The sequence below is a fragment of the Lagopus leucura genome, unplaced genomic scaffold, assembly GCF_019238085.1.
Source record: "Lagopus leucura isolate 7727_CA_CO unplaced genomic scaffold, USGS_WTPT01 0-51_obj-0_obj, whole genome shotgun sequence".
Taxonomy (NCBI): Eukaryota; Metazoa; Chordata; class Aves; order Galliformes; family Phasianidae; genus Lagopus; species Lagopus leucura.
Window position 1 is genome coordinate 1 of NW_024967855.1, and position 23,491 is coordinate 23,491.

Sequence of the window (23,491 nt, forward strand, 5' to 3'; positions counted from 1 at the left end):
CGGGGCGGCGGGGCGCCGGGAGAGGCGGCCCGGCGCGGAGAGCAGCCCCGCGGGCGGCGGGTGGGCACCGGGCTGCGGCGAGGGCGGCTGCGGCGGGGGGCGGCCGGGCAGCGCGGGGGATTTGGGGGGCGCGGGCGGCGGCTTGGCGGCGGCGCGGGCGTGCAGGTCCTTGAGGAAGGGTCTGGCGGGCGACGGGGCGCGGTGCGGCCGCTTCTTCTCGGCGTGCGGGTGGAGGTGGGCGGGCGGCGGGCGCAGCGCCTCACCGGCCCCGTTCAGCGCCTCCATGGGGGCTGCCGGCGGTGGGGGCTGCGCAGCGCGGCGGCGGCTCGGGCAGCCTCCTGCAGCCTCCCCGCTCGCTTTCTCATCACTTCTGCTGCTCCCTGCCACAGCCCTCACACTTTCCTCGCTCGATCCCCTTCTTCCTGCCCTCCCCCCCCACCTCCTCCTCCTTTCTCCTCCTCCTCTTCGCCTCTCGCTCCCGAGCACTGATTTGTTTCTATGAAACGAACCCAAATCCCTCAGCAATAGCCGCCGTCGTCGTCGTCGTCGTCTCCTCCTCCTCCTCCTCCTCCTCCTCCTCCTCCTCCTCCTCCTCTCTCCCTCTCCAGCTCCAGCTCAGCCCGCTGCCGCCCGAACCCCTTTCCTCCAAGCGCAGCCCGCAGCCCTGGCGCTGCCGCCCCCGCCCAGCTCCTGAAATAGCCGCGCGGAGCCGCGGCCGCTCGGGCAGAGCCGCTCCCCGCCCGCGCGCAGCGCCCGCCCGCTCCGCCCCCCGCCGCTGCTCTCCCGCGGGACGGAGCGCTCCGCCCGGGGCGGTGTTTCCGGATGGCGCCGGGCGTCGCAGGCAAACGGGGTCCGGGCACCGGGGACTCCGAGGGTGGGGGTGCTCGGTGCTCCGCCGCCAGCCGCGCGGGTTTCCTGAGATAATTCCCGGTTTCTCCCGCTGGAGAGCGGCACCGCTGCTGCTGCGCGCTACTGATGCAACAGGTATCGCTGGTCTGCAGCCAGCGGGGTACCGGGAGCGTTTCCTTGGGCAAAGTCCCTTAAAAATGTGCACGGAATGCCCTAGGGAGGAGAAAAGGCAGCGAACTCCCTCTGTACTCAGCTCTGGCGAGGCCGCACCTCTAGTGCTGTGTACAGTTTTGGGCCCCTCACAACAAGAAAGATATCGAGGCTTTGGAGCGTGTCCAGAAAAGGGCAATGAAGTTTTAAAGAATCTGGAGCACAAGTCTTATGGGGAGCGGCTGAGGGAGCTGGGAGTGTTCAGTCTGGAGAAGAGGAAGCTCCAGGGGGAGGGGAGAGCTTATTGCTCTCTACAATGACCTGAAAGGAGATTGTAGCATAGTGGGGGTCAGCCTCTTCTCCCAGCGATAGGATGAGAAGGAATGGCTTCAAGTTGCACCAGGGGAGGTTCAGGTTGGATATGAGGAAAAATTTCTTCTCAGGAGAGGTGAGGCAGTGGCACAGGCTGCTCACAGAGTTAGTGGTGGTGTCACCATCCCTGTAGGTGTTCAAGAAATGTATAGATGTACTAAGGGACACGGTTAGTGAGCATGGTGATGGGCTAACAGTTGGGCTAGATGATCTTACTATTCTTTTCCAACCTTAAAGATTCTAGACTCTAGACTCCCAGAGGGAGAGATGACATTTGTATGTCATCCTAACACATATTACTGTGGAAATATTAATTATGGAAATATTAAAAATTATGGATGTTGCCCTAGATGATAGCTATCAGAAAGTTTTGCTCTTTGTGCTGCCTCTCTCCCTTGGGATGTTACAACTTGTAGGAGCAGATCATCACCCCAGCCTCCCCATTTAGCTCTGTCACGTGTTGTAGCCTTGTGATGAAAGGGGAACTGCACAGTAATAATTTACGGATACTGTGTTTTGACTTGGTTGCTCCATTACTGTAACACTTCAGTTCAAAAGGAAAATGAAAGGGAAAAGCATGGCTTGAGATAAGCCACTTTTCCACATACAATGGCTGAGAGACAGCGCCTGAATTATTTTCACTGGAGGGGAAAGAATTAGGGAGGTGGGGAAAGGCTTGGAATCAGCTGGGGAAGTAACATGGGACGCCCGAGTGCCAGATAGAGTCCTGTTTGCTTTGCTTACCCTGCAAATCTGCAAATACCTCAATGCAGTGTTGCGGTTGTTATTAAGTTGGGTATTAGGAAAAATTTCCTCTCCAGAATAGTGATCAGGCAGTGGCACAGGGTGCTCAGGGAGGTGGTGGGGTCACTATCCCTGAGGTGTTCAAGAACCATGTGGACATGGCACTGAGGGACATGGTCAGTGGGCACGGTGGGGATGGGTCAATGGTTGGAATAGATGATTGTATGATTCTATAGGGAGAACAGATATCCCCATAAATGTCCGAGCAAAAATAGGACCCCATCTTGAAAGCTAAGTACATGCCACAGAAATCTGCACTGGGCTGGGCAAATGCCCAGTAAGGATTGCTGCTATCACATTTCACATTTATTTATATCAAATATTTTTTTTCGTTTACTTCAGACTCTCTAATGGTTCTCACAGGAACACGCAGGCACCGACTGCCCTGCTTACTCTCATTCTCCTCTCCTATTCTTTTTATTTGCCTGTAATGTCCAATTGTTGTCTCTTATCGTAAATTAGTCATACACTCCCTGGTGGGGAACGGTTTCATACATGCTTGTGTGGCTCTCAGCATAATAGCACGCTGGGGTGTTGGTTGAATAACACATATAATCAGACATAACACTTTTACAACAAATTTATTTTGGCAGTGCCAATACTCTTTGTCTGATTAATGCAGACATTTGATAACCAAGTCGTATTTGCACAAATAATTATGAAAAGTAGATGCTAAGCCTGACTGCCTAGATTAGGTATCACATGTTTTACAAAGTGCAAGGCACAGTTTGGCAGCAGGGAGCTCCTGAGATTCCTTTCCAGGGCTGAAGCAGAAGAGAGTTTACAATTACTCTGAGAAGATCTGAAGAGGCTCAATCTAAATGTAAATGTGTCCCTCAGCCCGCCCAGCTTACAAAAAAGCCAAAGCTGTCATTTTCTCCTATTTCAAATCCCATTTCAGGGTACCTCAATGACACCCTCGGAACAGCCAACTGGCTGGACTCGGAGCTGTGAGGGAATGCTGATGTTTATAGAACCAACACAAATAGGAAACAAAGACGCAAACGCGTCCGTGCAGCCTGTATGTATGGATAAAGCAGCATTCACCTGGCCGAGTCTGTCATTATTCCCCCTTCGTATATTGCGGATCACGAGCTGTAATTTCTTCTTGGCCACAGTGTGCTCTGTGATTATGCATCCCAGAGGAATCCTCACCAGGGCCAGCAGGTGCTACCGTAACACATTCACAACAAACCCATGCATAGCTCTGATGTGTGACATTTAAACTTCACAATTATTATTATTATTTTTTTTTTTTCAGTCTCTTCTCTCAACTGCTCTCTCTCCTTGGGGGATTCAAAGCCCTGAAGACTTTTTCTGAAGCTTTGTTCCTGGTCCCTAGAGTCACATTGCACTTGTGACTGCTTGTTCCCTACTTGCAGAACATCCTGCTAATAAAGGCCTTAGCTCTTTACTGTTAAAATATTACTGATTGCCAGAATTCAATGGGGAATGGAAATAGCTGCATGAGGAGCTCCTATAAGGGACTTCAGTACCAGAAAAAGGGCTTAGGCAGAATTTAAGCACCTCCATCCAACACTGATTCCCCTACAACCCATTGCCCAGCCCAGCTTCTAGCCTTGTTGGTCCATTTTGAACCATTTTGTTTGTAAAGCTCCAAGGACCACCACTGCTCTTCCCTCATAGGTGCCCACTCCTGGTCCCATGGATGAAGCCCTCTTACCAGGGACATCTCTGATTCACAAGCGTGAATAAGCCTGTGTCTCATCCTACAAGAGCATATGGAGTTCAGAACTAAGGAAATGAAATGTGCACTTTTCACTCTTCACAGATGTGCTCTTTTTCCTTCTCACACACTGCCTGTGATCTCATCAAACAACCACATGGACACTTGAAAACTTGTCATTGACCCACCACTGCAGATACAAGCACCTAGGATCTGCACGGTTGGTAGCACAGCACTGCGTACCACTCATTTTCCAGCTTCTTAACTTTGAAAGAATGATTTATTGCATTTCATCAAGTGTCTTTTTAATTGGAGCTTCTGCTCCAATCGACAGCTTCTGCTATTTCTGGTCAACCCTTAAATACTTTGCTGCTTATTGGGGTTTTTGTTTTTGCTACCTGTATTAGATCAAGACTTTCAATACAGAGAAGTCATATGCTTGTTGCTTACTGAAGATAAACGCTTTTCGTGGGTTCTGTTTGTTGCAACTGATACACATTACTGCATATGCTGTTTGTTAGTTGTAGTCTGATATTGCCTCAACACCAGAAATATTTCACAGAACTATGAAACATATTTTAAAAGCTGAGTAGACAGACTAATAAGCCGACTATCGGTTGGCAATGTTATTAATTTGTACGTTCTGCAAGGAATGTGCCACCTTACAATGAGCACATCATCATTCTTAGAAGATTATGAATTATACATCCTGACAGTACAACTGGCTAAAGAAGGCTGCAGAAAAGACCACATTCTACACACACACACACACACACACACACCTCTGATAACTAACCAATATCCAAATATAGCAAACATCCAATAGGATTAGCTTCCTAAGATATATCTGTGCTGAATTTAGCAATTAAAACATCAGTATTTTTCCACAGAGCTTTGCTTCCACTGTCTCGTTTCCTCCTACCCCAAGCATATCGTCAACTATTTCTTTTCTGAGGTTGTTCACAACAGAAGCAAAAAATATATATTTTTTCTATAGGCACTTTGATTTCTCCTAAGATGCTGTGAACAGATATGCTGCATTCTTTGTTTTGTCTCTTTGCAGTAATTCTAATTCATCCACCTACAATTGATTCTAAACCTTTAGGACCTCTGGCTGTAGTGTTAGTTCCTGCAAAGCAGGAGCCTTCTTTGGTTAATGAAATCTGCTTCCCTAGCAGGGCTTCCACACACCATTTCTATCCACCTAGTTCATCCAAGCTTGGGGCACTTCAGTGTGGGACAGCCAAGCTCTTGGCTGCATTGCACCTCTGAGGCAAGCACAAAGTTAGCTCCCACAGCTTACACTCATCTGAGCAGGCTCTGCAATGAGTTGTGCAGTCATTGAATTTGAAAGAACATGCACACACTCATCCACCTGTCAGTGCCTAGGGATCAAAACCGAAAGGCCTGGAAGGTAGAGAAGGCAATGAGTAGGAATGCATTATCTTGATACAGAGAGAAGTATAAACAAGTTAAGCTGATTTCCACATGCCAGAGGGATGCTTGGAAGGTAGACCACTGACTGCAGGACAGGGTGGAGGCACAGTCAAAGTATAAAGACACGGAGAAGTCACCACAAGTGAATTAGAATCGTAGAATTAGAATCGTAGAGTGGCTTGGGTTGAAAGAGACCTCAATGATCATCTAGTTCCAGTCCCCTGCCATGGCAAAGGCTGCCAGGCCCTAAATCAGGCACTAGATCAGACTGCCCAGGGCTCCTCCAATCTGGCCTTCAACACCTCCAGAGATGGGCAAGTAGTGGTATGTTCAGAATTCCAAGCTCTTTTATCAAGTCAGCCATTTTCTTTAAATTGTGCATTTAAATAAATACTGCTAGCACCTCCTATTCAGATGACAAAGACAAGCTTTGCTTTTCTTGTTAACACATCCCACGGTTCATTATAGTTTCTATCTGATCAGCAGCACAACCAAAGGTGTTCAGTTTTTCCTGCATCTGTAACAAACAGCTCAGCAATAATGTGTTTCACTAAAATAGGGTGTTGATATTCACTGATAATATTTTTGTACCAGCAAACACATTTTCACAGATAAATATAAATAAAATAAATAGATAATTCTTTAGATATAAGGAAGAAATCTTTTACAGTGAAGGTGGTGAGGCACTGCAACAGGTTGCCCAGAGATGTGGTGGATGCCCTGTCCCACAAGACTTTCAAGGCAAGGCTGGATCAGGCTCTGAGCAACCCGATCTAGCTTTGGTGTCCCTGTTCACTGTAGGGGAGTTGGACTCGATGGCCTTCAGAGGTCCCTTCCAACTCTAAGGATTCTATGATTGTATAATGAAATACAAATAAACGCATTTTCAGATCAAAACCATACTTTTGGGTCTGTAATATATCTGGAAAGAAGTGTCCTTAACATGGAATGATTAGAATTCAGAAAAAAGGCTTGAAAATCAGACCATGTTGTATCTCTGTTGTGGCTTCACGATGCTTTGGGGATCTTTTATTTTTTTCTGCTTTGAAGCAATACTATATGTTACTTAGTAGAGAAACTGCCCACATTTTGTAGGTATAATCTGGTAATGAATTGAATTACTACATCTCAGTTTGGAGAGTTCAGCTCTGAATTATGCTGGAAAGTCAGTGCAGGAATAACAGGTGAGAAGAAGGAGTTTCCTGGTTGTCTCATCATATGAGAGCTTTTGGACTCTCTTCATGGCTTCTGAAGGAAGAAATACCTTTTCAATTCAATGTCTTGCTTGGTAATGGAAATAAAACTCTAATATTCTGTGTCTAATAGCAATGCTAATATCTCAGTATCTTATGTTAAATGCATTTGAATACATTTACCTCTGTATAATCCAATATTCATATGAAGATCTTTTTGCCTTAAAGACAAAACACAACAATACCTCAGATTCTTGGGCACGTAGCTCGGTCTGAGGGCACCTACATGTTCATTCTCTCACCTTTCTTACACCAGCACTGCAACTTCCTGAATTAACCCACCCTTACGCTCAGTTAGGAACAAGGACGTGTGAGGAACAGCAAGGAAATGGTGCAGGGCCATGATGGCTGTGGCAGGTGAGAGGATGATGCTCTCACCCCAGCCCCTCAGCTGGAGAAAGATGTCACCAGAATTCACTTTTCTGGCCTCTCTCCCAGCCTTATGGGGCTCTCTAACTCCAGGTTTCATGTAGCCCTGCCCACCAAGGGGCTGAGGAGCTGAGTGCTTTGCTCATACCTCCCTGCCTGGCGGTAGGAATGAGGTGGGGTGCAGGCCTGGAGCCCTGCGGTGCAGGGAGCAGAGCAGGAAGGCACATTCAGTGCCTGGGGCTGCCAGGATCAGACTGGAGGAGCAGCAGAAAGGATGAAGAGGAATATCTCTGCCAGGCGGGGACATCTGCACAGAGATGGAATCACACACCAGCTGCCATGCCTGGAGAGTGCGAAGGGTGATACAGTACTGGTGTAGGCATTCATTAAAAATAATAAAACAAATTTGGTGACACTTTCACAGAACAACCAACCTTCCTCTAAACACCAAGAGGTTATGAAATACACAGCAAACAGCAGCTGCAATTTACTGGCTATTTTCTGATGAGTTTTGATAAAATCTGTCTTCGGAGTTGTTTACAATTCACAGAATGAATCAAAGAACCACAGAATGGTTTGGGTTGGAAGGGACCTCAAAGCCCTTGGGCAGGGCTGTCCCCCACCAGTTCAACTGCCCAGGGCCCCATCCAACCTGGCCTTGAGGACCTCTAGGGCAAATTCATCTTGCAACGAGCTGAAAACTCACCACAAGGTGAGAAGTATGTGGGAATAACTGGCAAAATGGAAAGCGGTTGATTGCTGAATTTGTCAAGGCTATCACAACGTAATTGGCATTTGCAAAGTATTTATTAACAATTTAGAAGAGGAAGTGAATGTCCCCATTCACCAAATTGGCTGATAGCAAAATGTTATTCTGGTGGCTCACAACTATGACAGGCTCTAGGAAGATCTTAATAAAATTAGGTAATAGACAATTTTGTGGTAAATTAAATTTAGACCCATGCAAGACTGGGGACTAGAGCTGAGTGGATAATTATCTATAAAATGTACTCAGCATATTTTGCGTCTGTATATGTTTGCAAACTGCCTTAGATCTGTTTATGATTTTCCAAAATTCATTATTTGTTTTGTTTACTCCTAACACAATGATTATAAGTAATTCTCAATTCACAAATTGCTTATGGCAAGTTCTGTCCATTTCACCTCAAAACACAAAGCCCTAACTCCTAATTCCAGGTCACTGGCATTTGGAAACAGCAACACAAACTGATTTCCGTGCTCTCAACCCTAGAGCATCCTTCATTTATGCGTTAATTAAATAGGATAAAGAGAGATTTGTAAAGATCCAGAGATAGTTGAATAAAGGAAAGTAAAAGAGAAATATGTGACTGAGTAGAACAAGTAATGACAAGACATAGAACATGGATCAGCCTTTCGTCTGCTGTTTTGTACAAGAGGGATCTCAACAGAATTTTTTAAATGTAAGGAAAGATCCATCCTCTGCACTGGAGCTTAGCAGTTCTCAGGAAGACTAAGCTAACAAATACAAAACAAAGCTTAGAAAATTACACACGAGTAAATGTGGAATGGCGAGGAACTGATCCTAGCAAAAAAAAAGGTGCTTTTGAAAGAAATTCATAGAAAGGCCGAAAAGAAGCCCCAAAATAGGCAGTCCTTTATCACTTCTTTAGAACTGCCATTTTATCAGGATGGCCAAGAAAGATTCCCGAAGATAAGAAGGTAACTTTAGTTTGCTTTGAAAAGAAACAATTCTGTGGGCTAAAAGAAGGGAAACAGCTGACCAGGAGCATCTTAAAAGCCGGCCATTGAGGCTAATGAGCATGTTAACTGAGAACAGTCTGAATAAGAGAACTTGCTCAACCTTTTCTCATTCCACTAGTAACATCAGTGTAGCTTTCCAGTGACTTGTATTATCTCTCTACTTTTCCCAGTAGACTAAAAGGAGCCAGGAAGAGGGGAGGGAGGAGGAAGTAATGGCCCAAAACTTGAACATAGAAGTTCCATACAAACATGGAAGAGCTTTACTGTAATGGTGACAGAGCACTGGAACAGGCTGCCCAGAGAGGTTGTGGAGTCTCCTTCTGTGCAGATAAAATTTAAGTCCCATCTGGACACCTACCTGTGTGACCTACTGTAGGGAACCGGCCTTAGCCAAGGTGTTGGACTTGATGATCTCTGGAGGTCCCTTCCAATGCCTATGATTCTGTGAGACGCGTGGCCATGTGTGATATCTCCTGCCTGCCTCAGGACAATGATCACACTGCCAAATCCACACCATACATCCCAGGAGGCCCTTCTGCTTCCTGTGTTAACCCGTGAAGAAGCCACTCACCCCTTCAGGGGCAAGCAGCATTGTTCGGAGAACTGACAGCCTCATGTGGGAGTTAATGAGCAGCACTGCAGTGCAGTTTCATTTCAACAGCAAGCTTATTCCTCTCATTTTTAATTCACTGTCACGGACACACAAATGTATCATTTGTATCATAACTAGAGCCTTCCCTGTAGTGGAACTGTAAAGGTCTGTTATTTTTATCTTCTTTTCCCCTATTCTGTTTCTGTCTTAGTCACTTCTGCCTTTTCTACAGGGATCAGTGTTACTTCTCAATAAAAGCCATGTGTGATTATTCAGCCCAAGTGCTCATATTAAAAACTGGGGCCCTTCAGCAGCAGGCAGTGAACAATAATGCATGGCACACCAGTATGACAGCCATCTCTGAGTGGAAACAATACACACCTGACTCATCCTTGCTATCCATCAGCAGCGATATATTTGGATCTTGCAGTGCTTCTGCCACACAATAGGTTGTATCTTCTTTTGGACTTTTGTTACTGGGAATATGCAGTGGCACGCTCCAGAGATGTGCATCAATTTTTATAACACGTCTCCTCTGAAGCAGGAAGAAGATCTTTAACATCTATTAAATTGGTACTTGTCACTAATTATTTTTAAGCTTATCATCATTTGTAACTTTACAGCTCTCTTTAGTTGCTTTAATTATAGATTCTGTACCCCATACTTTCTCCATTCAAGAAAAGCATTCATCATCTCAAACTAGGCACTGTTTTAACAAGTTCCAGAAGAGATTATAAAGATACGAATGGATCCTGCAGTCTAAGCAAACACCCACTGTGCTTACGTGACTGCATGGCAGAAACCCACACCCAGAGCACAGAAAGGCAGGCTCACTTTTGGCATTACATTTCTCTTTTACTACTCTTTCCCCTAAGCATACCTGTGCCTTTCTTCATCTCCTGCTCATCCAGAGCATCAAAATCATCTTTGCCCTTTGGGCCAGCTCACTGCTCTCTTGAAAAAGAAAGAACAAGAAAGGAGGGGGGAAATGGTAATTACTGCTCGGTGCACTTGTTGCCCCATGTTGGGTGAGGCAAGGTGTATGCCTTGGTATCCAGAGCGCCGGAACATGGGCTGGGCCCACCTCCTCCAGAGCAAGTCACACCCAGCTGCTGCATGATAAATATTCCGAATACAGGATAAATTCATAGCATTTAACTTGCCATCATGGAATCACAAAATCACAGAAAGGCATGGGTTGAAAGGGACCCCAAGGATCACCAAGTTCCAACCCCCAGCCACCAACCTCCAGATCTGGTACTAGACCAGGCTGCCCAGGGCCCCATCCTACCTGATCATGAACACCTCCAGGGACGGAGCATTCAGAGCCTCTCTGGTCAGCCTATTGACTTTGTTCTATATGGTTTAGTATTTTTGTGAATTTTGACCATAAAACTGTATTACTACATATTTAATCTAGTAAGATATTAAATGATAGGTTGTTCATTTCTTTTTTCATTTTTTCTTAATCAGAGTTCACTGTTTCTGAACTTTGTCTGGAATGAAGAAAATTATCCAAGCAAAACTGTCAAGTATAAAATCAAGAATTGAAATCTGTATTGTTATCTCAAAGGTACCACACGCTTTTTAATGGATAACGCCTTTTAAAGACTGCTGTACAACACATTACAGATCTAAGCTTTTCAAAGCAGGATATACAGGATTAAGGCTACATTTAAATCTGAACATGATAAAAGGAAAAAAAATAAACAGGCAAAATGTGACTACTTTATACTAACGTTATGTAAGAACTTGCATGGGAAATAATTCATTCCTTACTTCCATCTTGTAATGATATCGGGAGGGAAAAAGATTAGAACATTAGATTTTAGACCATTAATCTCACCCTTTTATTTTTGGTGCGTCTTTATCTAATCTGATACCATAAATACTAAAACACTTTAAGCCAAACTGTATGGCTATTGTCATCACAGTGGTGAGCTCACTCCGTAAGCCTTGGTCACGTCTCTTCTGCTCTAGCATACTCACATTTCACTCCTGTATCACTTCAGCTCTAATGTGCTGGGAGCTTATGGACACTGAAATATTTGCATGATGATTTTCAAGTAAACACAGCATTATCTGCACTACATTCTATGCTTAAGTTTGTGACAGACATCCTCAATACTGACTCAACCTTGAAGTTACTCATTTTCAGGCAAAAATGCTAAGATTACATTATCCTTAGGGACTAAGTACACTGTCTACATAATATATGTCTATTTTGTAAGCAGCTTAGGATAGGGACCATGTTTTTTATGAAACAGAGCTTATAACCAATGACCTTATTTAGCAATAAACCATGTTCTCAGCCCTTCTGCCTGCAGTGTCCAGCGGCAGACTGGGATTTATCTGAGAGAACAGCAGTGGCAGCACACTCAGTGTGGGAACAAGCACCAGCCTCCTGTGCACTCAACAACTGATATCTACAAGAGGTTCCCAGGTGCTCCACTCAGTTGTCTGCCTTCCCAGGAAGAGATGCTTAGACAAAAAGGCAGCAGCATCTGTAGAAGGGTACCACTGTCCCCAGCACTTCCCAGGCTGCGAGGGAGATGTGCTGCTTTTGGAACCTACACACCAGGATGTTGGTTTAAGATTTATGGTTCTTGATTCTTGCTGTGGTTCGCTTTGCTGCTTTGTTTACTTGGTAGGGAGAGAAAGAGAACTGGATTAGCGTCCTTGACAAAAGGCAGAAAACTCCATCTTAGGCATTTAATAATCTACATATCCAGAGAATTACTATGCATGCCTGAGTTACCTCCGGAAAAGTCAGCATACTTTAAAACAGCAATTTGTAGCACTTGTAAAGCATTTTGTATCAAAATAGTTTTAAAATTAATGGGAGCTTTGTTCTGGTCTGGTGCCCACTGTGACCTACTATAAGCAAGGAGAAACCAAAACACCACCTGGATACGAAATCACTGTAACTAATAACCATGTAAAGTCCACGAAACTCTTCTTCTACCTATTTTACCTTAAACACCACAAATGTTACACAGCTAAGATCAATAATTGGATCCACCGTGATGGGAATCTTGTGAAAAAGAGAGAGACAATTCAGGATTTCAGTCAAGGGAGTAATTACCTTTCCACTTGCACAGACCCTTAAAGCAGAGAGCGCTCTGCAGTATAAATGCAGCATAAGGGAAGGTGATTGGGGTATTTTGTTGTAGCTAGTATTTCTATCAGAGAAAGTAAACCAGCTAGTCTTTTCCAATGACACTGGATAAATAGCACACAATGGATCCAAATTCTAATTTGCTTAATTGCATTAGCCCACTCCCCTCCTGTTATGGGAATTCAAGCTTCAATGGCAAATCCAACCTCCTAACGAGATTACTGTGATGCGCCCCATGTGAAGCTGTAGGACGGCCATGGGATGGGCAGGGGAGCCACTGTTCCCTTGGTGACCAGCCAAGTGGTTAACCCTGGTAAGGAAGGGTGTGGGGGGAAATCAGTTTGAATGACAGCACTTCATCCTTTAAACTTCATCTCACTGCTGAACAAAGCAGAAATGGTGCCAAGCAATGACCATGGGGAAATTACCCTTGTTTTAATCTCCGTCTCTTCCAGCTGATGTCAGGAGAAGGGGACGAGACAAAAGGCCTCAAGCTGTGGTGAAGATCATTAAATCAGAAGAACATAAAGCCATGGACATCACTGTGCCATCCACTACATATTCAGTTGAATGCAAACATTTTTGTTATGCAGTTTGATATTATTATTACTATTATACCTTTAACCCATTTTGAGCAGCTTTATTCCTTTTCTAACCTCCTTTGTAATGCCTTGCAGTAAACTCCACCAGCTGAGCAAATCGCTTCCTCTTCGTTATTCACAGAGAGCTGCTGGAACCCAAAGCCTAAGCTAACTGCAATATATGGTCCCTATTTAAATTCTGTGGAAGAGCTGAAATTATGCCAGAATCACAGCACAGGTATATTATTACTGCTGTCGTATCGAGAGCAGGTGATACGCTTCTGAATTAGGGATTATTTAATCACAAAGATGCCCAATTAGTATGTAGTGATAAAACTTGCATGCGTGTTCATCATCCTTGGCCTTTACTGCAGACTGTAGTCTTTTTATGCCAATATCCAATATATCTAATATCAGCTTATGCAATAAATTGTTTTAAGAGAAATATAGGGCAATGTTAAAGACATGTCTGTGAATGGAGAATGAAAATGATTATTTTTATATATTTTTTTCCCACGACAAAGATATTTTGAGTCAGAGAACATTGCCCACATACACTGGAGCAGTCCATAACCCACATAACCCCCAAGGCTGCTTTAGTTCCCAGTACATCTGGAGGATTTCCACTGAAACCAGCCAAGTTAAAGCGCTGTGAAAGATGCTTGTAAAGACCAAGCAGTTCCCATTTCACAAGACCATGTAGGCAAGGAATGACAGGCCCATGGGTAAAAACAGGCCTAAAGGCTCCAGATGGTATATGAATGAAAAAGTGACAGAAAACTTACCCTGACCACCAGTGCCACAGGCAGAGAGACGGCAGCAGCGTCCTGCTGCAAGGACAAGAAGAAAAGACACTTTGTTACTGGGTGACAAGAGAAGCAACCCCTAATTCCTCTGTGCTTTAATTTAGTTGAGAGCGTAATCAATTGCTGAAATTGTTTCACTATTTTTAAACCTAAGGGAGCAAATGGAAATCACATTGTGAAGACAGAAACTTAATTATGCTTTCTGAGAGCTAGCTATCTGCCAAAGCAGAAGCAGCCAGCACCACATTCCTTACCTCTGTCCTCATCAGTGGAGGTTTCTGATGCCTCCTGCCCACTCACCAAATGTGAGATTCCACCAGGCGATGCTTCCTTTACTACAGCTGAGGCTGCAGTGACTCCTGGAAAATGTTTTGACATAGCTGGTCATCAGGATTAAGAGACTAATCAATGGGCTTTTCATTTTGTGTTTGTTTTTGTTTTCCTCTGTGCTTTTAGGAATGCCTGTAATTTGTATAATCACATCCCGACCTCGGCTCTCGAGATCTTCTATTTTGCAAAATACCTATGCTGTAATCAAAGTTGCCATTATAGCACGGCTAGGTGTACTTGCTGGGGCTTTCATCTAGCTAGATACAGATTAAAGGTCTCTGTGACCTTTGGGTCGCTGAAGCCAGCAGCAAGGAAGCTCCATCAGCATAGGGTCCCTTACAAACCTGTTGGGAAGGGCCACAGGTGCAGCTGACTTGCCTGTGACAGCACTGGCCTGCCTGGCTCTGCTGGAATCGTGCCTTTGCTCCATGAAATACACTGTTGGCTCCACAACCATTTAATTGCCTGTAGTTAGATCTTCAAAAACACACATTCTTTGGTCCTTCAGCTCATTTATTAAATGCATGTATGGTTCCGTTCATAAAGGTCTCATAGTTCAGGTCAGGTGAGAGTTCAGGTCCCTTTTGGCTTTCTCAAAGTTCCTCTGTTGTTCATTGTTAGAGACCAATCAGCAGCATCAGTTTCTTTGCAGCTTAAGAAGTTGAAGACCGGGAAGAAGGAGAGATATTTGCAGCAACTTAAAAGGTATTTGATATATAATCAAATGCAAATATTATGATACATAAATTCGGAGCACAATTTCTCTTGACTTTCCTACCAGTGAAAAAGATGATGACTCCTGAGAATGATGTGGTGTAGAAACCTAATTTAAAGCATTCAGATTTCGATGATACAACAACTGCTTCTTACCCTTCTCATTTTTTTCTGCTCACACACTGGAAATTTAGACATATGTTACTATTTTTTTTAACCACATGATGTGACCTCTTACATTATTAAATGAGATTAATCTTTCAAAATGTGAGCAAAAATTTACAGTCTCTTCAAGACTAGAATCATGAGTGAATATAATCAGAGGTAGCTTTGGAAAGAGCTCTGGGTACACCAGAACCCTAGATCTGAAATTTGTGTCTATCACGAGAAAAAGAAAACCTTATTAAAAAGTTATGAAGCGGGTTCAAAATCACAATTCCAATTCATTTTGCTTTTGTCAAGAAGAGAGAACAGTTACCAAGGATGTGAACCCAGATCTCCACCCACAGCTTCAGTGGGTGTCAGCTGGCTCTTGGCTAATCAAGCAGCAACAAGCATTTGGATTCTCATGGAGAAGTCTAAGAACTTAAATGAGTTCTTAAAATGCAGCCCCAACACTGTTTGGAACTGAGTTTTGGGTGTGTCACATATACTCATGACAGTGTTTGGCTGTACTATGTTTTGGCCACAGCTGCAAGCACTCATGTAGTCATTCTCTTAGAAATGTCCATCTGGGCTATGGAAAGATTAACAATATTAACAACTAATAATAAAAGGGAGCTTACAAACAGGAGGAAAACTGACCTTTTACATGGACAGCTAGTGATAACAAAAGGGGGAGTCGTTTCAACTAAAAGAGGGGAGATTTAGGTTAGATGTCAGGGGGAAATCGTTTACTTGGAGGGTAGTGAAGCTGTGGAAGACGTTGCCCAGGGCGGCTGAGGATCTGGTGGGTAGCAGCTCTGCTCACGATAGAGAGTTAGGATTGGATGGGCTTTAAGATCCCTTTCAACCCAAACCATTCTATGATTCTATGATTTTCTGAAAATAACTACTATTCATTAAGAAAGAGCACCATCATCTGACCGAAGGAAAAGAATTGTGAAATATAAGCAATATTATTTGGAAATTAAGAAAGAAAAGGGGGGGGGAGAACAAAGAAAAGCCAAGAGAGACCTTTTTTTTGTGTCTTGTAATACCATAAAATACATATAAATGGGGTAAAATTTGAGGAATTCCTTATGTCTCTGCCAGATATGAATGGTCAAGGACATGCCCTTCTAATTATCGTCATCATTTTCAAAGCATTTAACTTATATTTAGGTGTTTGTGTATCCAAAGGGGAGAAATAAGGACATATAATGTAATGGCATTATGTAGGTTTATCCTATGCATGAAATACTTACCTACTTTAATCCATCTCTCTTTTGGTACTACTGTACAGTGTAGCAGATGGGAAATCAAGCCAAACACTGCAATGCTAGAATAAGAGATTTTGCTCTACGTACATATTTTAGAAATGACCAAACTACATACAGAAGGGATTCTAGTTGAAAGATTCTTCCAGTCATACACTAATAATTTTGTTGCCAAGACCTACAGTACGTTCTTAATATTAAGCCTGTGCGCAGCTGCTGCAGTGCTCAGCTGCCCTGCTCCTGACTCTGGTGGCTCGTAGGGGCACACCAGGAGCTCGGCTCAGCTCAGCTAGTGCTGACAAGGTAGGTATCACCGCCACGCACTCTGACAGCCTGACAGCGCTGGCTTAATACTAACAAGCACAGTTTCCTCTTCCAGCAGCTCATTAACATTTGCTTCTTTAGTCTCATTTCTACTCCAGTTGCTCCCCCACTTCCATTCCCTCATCTAAATTCAATCTGCGATGTATCCAGCCTCCATTTTCTCTTTGCTTTCTCCTCAAACACTAATTCTTCTGCCTAAAGAAAAAGTAGCCTACTACCTGCCTTTTCCTTCACACAATGGATGGACCTAGATGAGGAAGGTGACATGCCAGCTCACGGCGTTGGGAGAGAGGTCAAGGTGCTGGCCATGGCTGAGATGCTTTCTGACGAAGAGCTTTTACAGGAGATCAAAGATGAGGCTGTCCACATGTGCCTTGTGTGCAGCCCATTGGAGGAAGAAGGAAACAGGCCCAGATGCCTTAGGTCAGCCACCACTGGAGCCACCCCAAAGGAGGCTGAGAGGATGGAGAAGAAGAGGAGCATGAGGCACTGAATGCCCCAAGAGAAACAGCACAGATGTGGCTCTTAGCTGAATTACTACATGGTATGCACCATTTAAGACCTGAGGACTGGCTGTCCCACATCCCTACTCACATTTGCATTCTTTGCCTATTCATTTCATTTACTCTTTTGCCACACAGGAAAATGTGAATCTCAGTGCTCTATTAGAAGCTTTAACACTTTGAGCAATACACGAGAGCAGCCAAACCTCCTCCTCCTCTCACTGCTGGCATCCTGTTTCTTTCTTCATGGTAGAGCTGGAACGTTGGACTTCCTCTGGCACCACTGATTTAAGTTTTTTAAACTACTGAAACAAGTCAAGATGACCCACACTAATTTGGTTGGATGCGATGGACCCAGAGGTCCTTTCCCACCCTCAGCCATTCTGTGATTCTGTAACTGCTTTCTCACCTCTTTGGAGATGGGCAGGAACCTGGCCACAGCTGCCTACTACCTGAGACAAAACCCTCTGATAGCCTTCTCTCTCTCAAACCAACAGTTATTCATGAAAGTTATTGGGAGTTGGGCAGTGTATGGCAAAAACTGATGTTAGTGCAGAAAACCTGAACTTCTCTTTGTGTTTCTGACTTCATTGCATGGTGTTTCCATTTACTGGGAAAATAAAGGTTTATCTGGTCAGACTCTCTCTCCTACATTGTCCTTTTATAAGCAACATTTTCTGTTTCAGCAGGCTCCTAAACGTTAGGGGTGCCTATATGAGCTCCTAACACAGCCTAGCACAACTGCAATGATTTAAATCTATCCTATCCAGATACATTTTACACTCCAGTATCTTATGACCCAGGAAGATATAAAACTCAATTTACTCATTAACCTTAGCTTCCTGAAACAGTAATTACTGCCCTGTGGACAGTCAGTAATTGAACTGAATGAGAGTAGCATGCAAATGCCATCCGATGCTAGATGTTGCTATAGGGTAACACCACATACTTTTTAAAAAATGACATTTGGACAGATAGCAGAGCAAAGCAGCAAAAAGGAATGTGAACAAAGTAGCACATGCAGGGATTAAATAAATGCAAATGATCAGAATCATAGGAACGTGGTGGCAATAAGCACAATATATTAGCTTATGTTTACAGTTACAGCTAATAGCATGCAACTATTACTTATTATAAAATCATTAAGGTTGGAAAAGTCCTCTAAGGTCATCTAGTCCAATCATCAGCCCATCACCACCATGCCCACTCACCACATCCCTCAGTGCCACATCCACACAGTTCTTGAACACCTCCAGGGATGGAGACCTCACCACCTCCCTGGGCAGCCTGTTCCAATATCTCACCATTCCTTCTGAGAATAATTTTTCCTAACATCCAACCTACAATACTTTTGCATTGAAAAGCATTTTCTGCTGGACCATTTCACCAGAGAATCAGCTCTTGCTTTTCTCCCCACTTACAGTTGCAATTTAAGATGTCAGGCCGCATTTTATATAGTGCAGTACACCTTGCTCTAAATTGCAGCAAGACATTAAAAACAAACACTGGAGTTAGCAATATGAGATTCAGTTTGAAGTACACTTGTCTTTCTGCACTGTTATTTTCAATTTTTCCCCCTTCCATTGAGCCATGAGTGCATATTTTTCCAGGCCCTTGGATGGAGCTTTTGCATTTTTAAGCCTGACCTAATTTAAGTGTAGATGACCCTGGTCTCTTACAGCTATGTTTCGTATCTCTTCATGGCGCTTGCAGAAATTTCTCAGTGTTCTTTCTGAGTGCACTTATTAGGCAACTTCATATTCTTCTCCCTTTTTTTTTTTTTTTTAAAACTTGTTTTTGTTTATCTTTCTGGTTTCAATTTTCATGTGGTACTTTCTTCCTTTGCTACTAGAATATGCTCCTGTAAATACAAAACGCTACTTAAGAGCTTTCACCACCAGAGTTCTGATCTCATACATAATTTGGGATATGCTTTCCAGACTTTTTTTTTTTCTTAGTTTTCAAGGCCACTTTATTCACTGACCAGAGTTCCCGAGTGCTTTTGTTCTGTAAGGCTCACAACTGAGGCTGGGCAGGCTTTGGCTGAGCTGGTCTAGGCCTGAATGGAAACTTCAGTTTAGCTAGAATGGTGATCACACAGCTACTACCCAATCTGTGTACTTTAGGTTATTTTAACCCTGTGGTATACATATTTCTGGGGGGTCAGTAGTGATAGCTATTCTACGTAGAAGGAAGTATATAGAACTCATGCATAATGATAGAGTAATTGTATAGGAATAGAGGCAAAGTGTGACAGCAAAAGGCTCTGAAGTGGGGGCCTTGGATGTGATTTAGACAAAAATAAGACAGCTGATAACAGAGTGGGCATGGGACAACACTAGAGAAGTATATGTACCAATAGTCAAATAAAAATATGTACAGTTTGAAACTAGGCAAAGTTTTAGGACTAACAGAGAACACACATCCAGTGCAGAAACTGTGCATCTTGTCACTACTTCCCTGCAAATTCCACTGAGCAGAGATCAAGGGACATTAGATTGACAATGATTTTGGGAAGTTGTTAGATTCTGTAACCTAAGATGATGTAATAAAATGACATTGGGAATCTATTAGTATATGTGAAACCCAGTAATCATTATCCACAGGAAAAGGGAGATCCACTTCATCAAATCCACCTGGATTTGCAAAAGCCATTCGGTCATGTCCCTCACTGAAGTCTCTCAGATATACTAAGATGCCACGGGATAAAAGAAACAACCCTCTATTCGATCAGATAAATTACAGATTGAATGATAAAAACCTATTGTGTAAGCTTCTGCCGAAACGACATGTTTTAATGCAATGTTGGCTTCCTTGAAAAAAGATGGTAATAAAAAAAATGTACACAGGAGAGCTGTAAGGATGCTTTAAAGGTATGAAATGGTTTCAATAACAGGAACAACTTAACATACTGGGACTTGTTGAGCCTGGAAAGGAAATGACTGATGGAAATGTTTGATAAAAGTTCTTAAAGTCATGAGTCACATAGAAAAGATATAAAGGAAACAACTGTTCCCTGTTTCTTCCACTAACAGAATGATGGGGGATGAAATGAACTAACAGATGATAGGTACAAAACAAAGGGAAGCTCTTTTCTCCACACTGTATATTTATTCTGTAAAATTAGAACATATGGCAGATATGGATAATCAACATGGATCTAAACAATGGTAAGCAATTGATCTGATTGATTCTTGGAAGACAAATCCATTGTGCTATTAAGATACCTCAGCTCATGAACAACACAAGTCTAACATAGCAATGCTCTAGGCAGTAGGGAAAACTTCTACTTTCTCTTAATCCCTGTCTATTATAGGACAGCAGTATGCATGTGTGTGGAGGGGGGTGGTGATGAACAACAAAACAGAAGAACCCAACATCTCTGCTTTACACTTGTCATAATCACAGAAGTCTGAGCCATCCTTTCCAATTTCCAGATCTCAAAAATCAAAACTATACTGGAGGAAATAAAGCCACTCCCTTACGCACAGGTCATCACTGGCTGCAGATGAATGTTTCCATCTCCTCCTTCTACTGATTATCAGAGCTGTCTGGATTTGTCCCCCTGCTGACAGACCACTGGAAACTCAACCATCAGCAGCTGTCACCTCTTCCAAGGAGAGGTGACTGTTGTCATCTGTAGCCTGAAGTCATTTTATAGTTTGTTAGACAACAAAATTTTGTTGCTGCCTTCTGCCTTCTCTTCCACTTTTCACCCAGGCATGTATAATTCCATACAGTCTGTGTTCATACAGCAACTACGAATTTGCATCACTGTTCCCAAGAAAGACAACTGACTGGTTGCTACAGTACTAGCTGCCTCTTAGAGACCCATTACCTCATGCCAGCTAGGAAAGGTGTCTAGAGGAGTGCAAGGACATCAAGATACACACTCAGATTTTATAACTCATAAATGCAGCACTTAGAAAAAAAAATGTAATAAAGAACTCTGAGTTAGAGGAAAACGTTAACATTTTAGTCTAAAATAAAATCTTAATTCTCTCATATTAAAAATCATACCCAATACCAAACAGTATTCCACCTAAGAGACCACAATCTTCAGTAAATGCAAACTGAAGATTATAAATAAAATAAGAACTAAATGCTTCCTAACTACCTGCTAGGACCCACAGGAAGCTGACCTCTGCTAGGGCTGGCACTTGCACAGACTGACATACAATTTTGCTTTAGTGATATTGACCCCGTGATCCGCTATGATAGAACAGCATCCTTAAGTAATAACTGTACCTCTGAAATACCTGAAAGTCAAAATTTTCCCTCTGTAATTTTAAGAAATAACAAACACCCTTAACCAGAAATAGTCATGCATATTGTGGCTGGAGTCAGAAGAGAAAATTATTTCACCCAAGAACACCTATCAAGTAATGGCATAAAGAACACGTATTAGAGGCAGAGTTAAGAATAAAATAAATAATTAATCTGTCTTAGTAGAAACACAAGTCATAAATCACATTTTGGGGAGGAAGCACATTTTGATACATTTGTTAGGAAACAAAGATCCAGTCAGGCACTTGGTTTTTAAAGAAGTTGTAGAATTGGGCCCTCTGCAAGTGCAACTAAACAAACTACACTTATCACACAGCTCACTAGAAGTTAGGCAGAAGTTTAGACAGAAGTATTCTTGCCATCAGAGATGATAGCTAAGCATGTATAATTTTGTAAACAAAGAAAATATTCTTTTTTATCATTCAGATAATTATTTCCCGCTATCAACATAACACACCAGTACATTTGTTCGGCCGTATTTTCAGCACCCACGGCTACTCACCACTACTTTATACTTCAAGCGTCTGCTTTTGAAAGAGCAGTTTGGGCAAGGGGCGTTTGCTCAGCAGGAGAAAGCAAGCAGCAGTGGCCAACCCAGCAGGACAGGGCTCAGACTTCTTCGCTGGCAGAGCTTCAGTGACCTCTAATGGACAACTTCCATCAGTGCACCTGCTCTTAAAAAGCATCAAAGCTACTCCGTAAAAACTCACAGTACCAACAACTGCTCGTGTCAGCCTAATGTGAACTTGGCACTAGGAAATATTTAGAGCTATTATTCAAGACGACTGTACCTGTTAGGATACCGCCTTTGTAACTGATAACACCGGTCCATGGGATAACAATCAGCTTCTGGATTCACTAGAAATTCTTCACACACTTGGGCCTACTTAATTCCCAATCTTGCTTACATGTAGCACTTAAAGTCAATTAAAGTCAAAACAATCAGCTTACAACATCACTTTGACTAACAAGGATAAAATGGCAAAGCACTTACGGCAAAGCTTTGCTGCCAGAAATTCTTGCCCCTTCAGTGCAGTGACATAAATTAAACATTTGACACAAATGAGAAAATGTGGAAGCTTCTGCATGGTCGCAAACACAGTCTTAAGTTTGCCTTAGGAAATCACCATACCCTGGTTTTTGCTTTCATTCCATTATTCTGCCACCTCCTACCCTACCAACCCTCCTCCTTCTTCCTTACAGGTAGTAAATGTTGACATCAATGTGTATCTCCATTCTGCAGGGCCAGGTCTGATGAAGGAGAGATGCAACATGCTGCTAAGCCAGTAACTTTCAGTTCCTTCTGTGTCATGACTCAGCATTAAACAAAAAAGAAATTTCCAGCCTTCCCACACTGCCTCTATTACTCTGTATAGAATATAAAGTATATAAAGTGACCTGTTAACTCAGCCCGCTGTTTGAGTGCCCATTATAGGCAGATCTAAAAAGTTGATAGAAATAATCAAATACTGCATGAGTTTCTTGATAGAGATGAACTTAAGCTTTGGTAGAAGATACAATATTGACTGGAAATACTACTAAAATTGTGCCACTTCAGGAACTTACTGGATTAAATCCTAACCACACTGCCATCAGTTTCAAAACACCACCATTATATGGCCAGGATCCACTAATCACTGTTTTATGAAAGTCAAGAAACCATCACTACTTTGGAACAGATGTTAAAATTCTTTTTCTGCCACATTTTTTTTGTTTGTTTGTTTCTGCTTGCCATTCTTGCTTATCAAGCAAGCTTGATAAGAATAATCATGATATGCTGTATATATTCTGTAGTATGAAAAAACTATTAGGGACTAAAAGACCTAGCAGCATCTGACCAGTGCAGTGATAAATGTGGAAAAGTGTGCTGGGCTCACTATTAGAAAGAAACAATGCACACAAACACCCCAAAGAAGGGGAATGGATTATTCCAAACCACAGCTTGTGAAGAACGATGATCTGCTACCATGAGTTAGAACAGATCTAGAACTGTACCTAGTTCTCAGCTTCCCTTCCCCCCCTCCCCCCTTTTATGGTCTCCCAATGGTTGCGCAGATCATTCTAGTAGTCCATCATTAAAGATCAACAAGGGTTGGCTTGACAGCTGGAACTCCATATGAGGAAACAGGACAGTAAGAATTGTTCTCTTTCCCA

General features: G+C 42.9%; 1 long non-coding RNA gene across 2 annotated transcripts; it reads left to right on the plus strand.

Moving 5' to 3' along the window:
• The first annotated feature begins 825 nt into the window (after positions 1–825).
• On the plus strand, positions 826–17,676 carry LOC122193348. 2 transcript variants are annotated; one of them, XR_006182871.1, is made up of 5 exons: positions 826–984; positions 3,437–4,082; positions 10,730–10,829; positions 12,830–17,091; positions 17,189–17,676. It is a non-coding gene; the product is annotated as an uncharacterized LOC122193348 (long non-coding RNA). The 2 variants fall into 2 exon arrangements; XR_006182872.1 differs by having other exon boundaries at positions 3,823–4,082.
• The last annotated feature ends 5,815 nt before the right edge of the window (positions 17,677–23,491 follow it).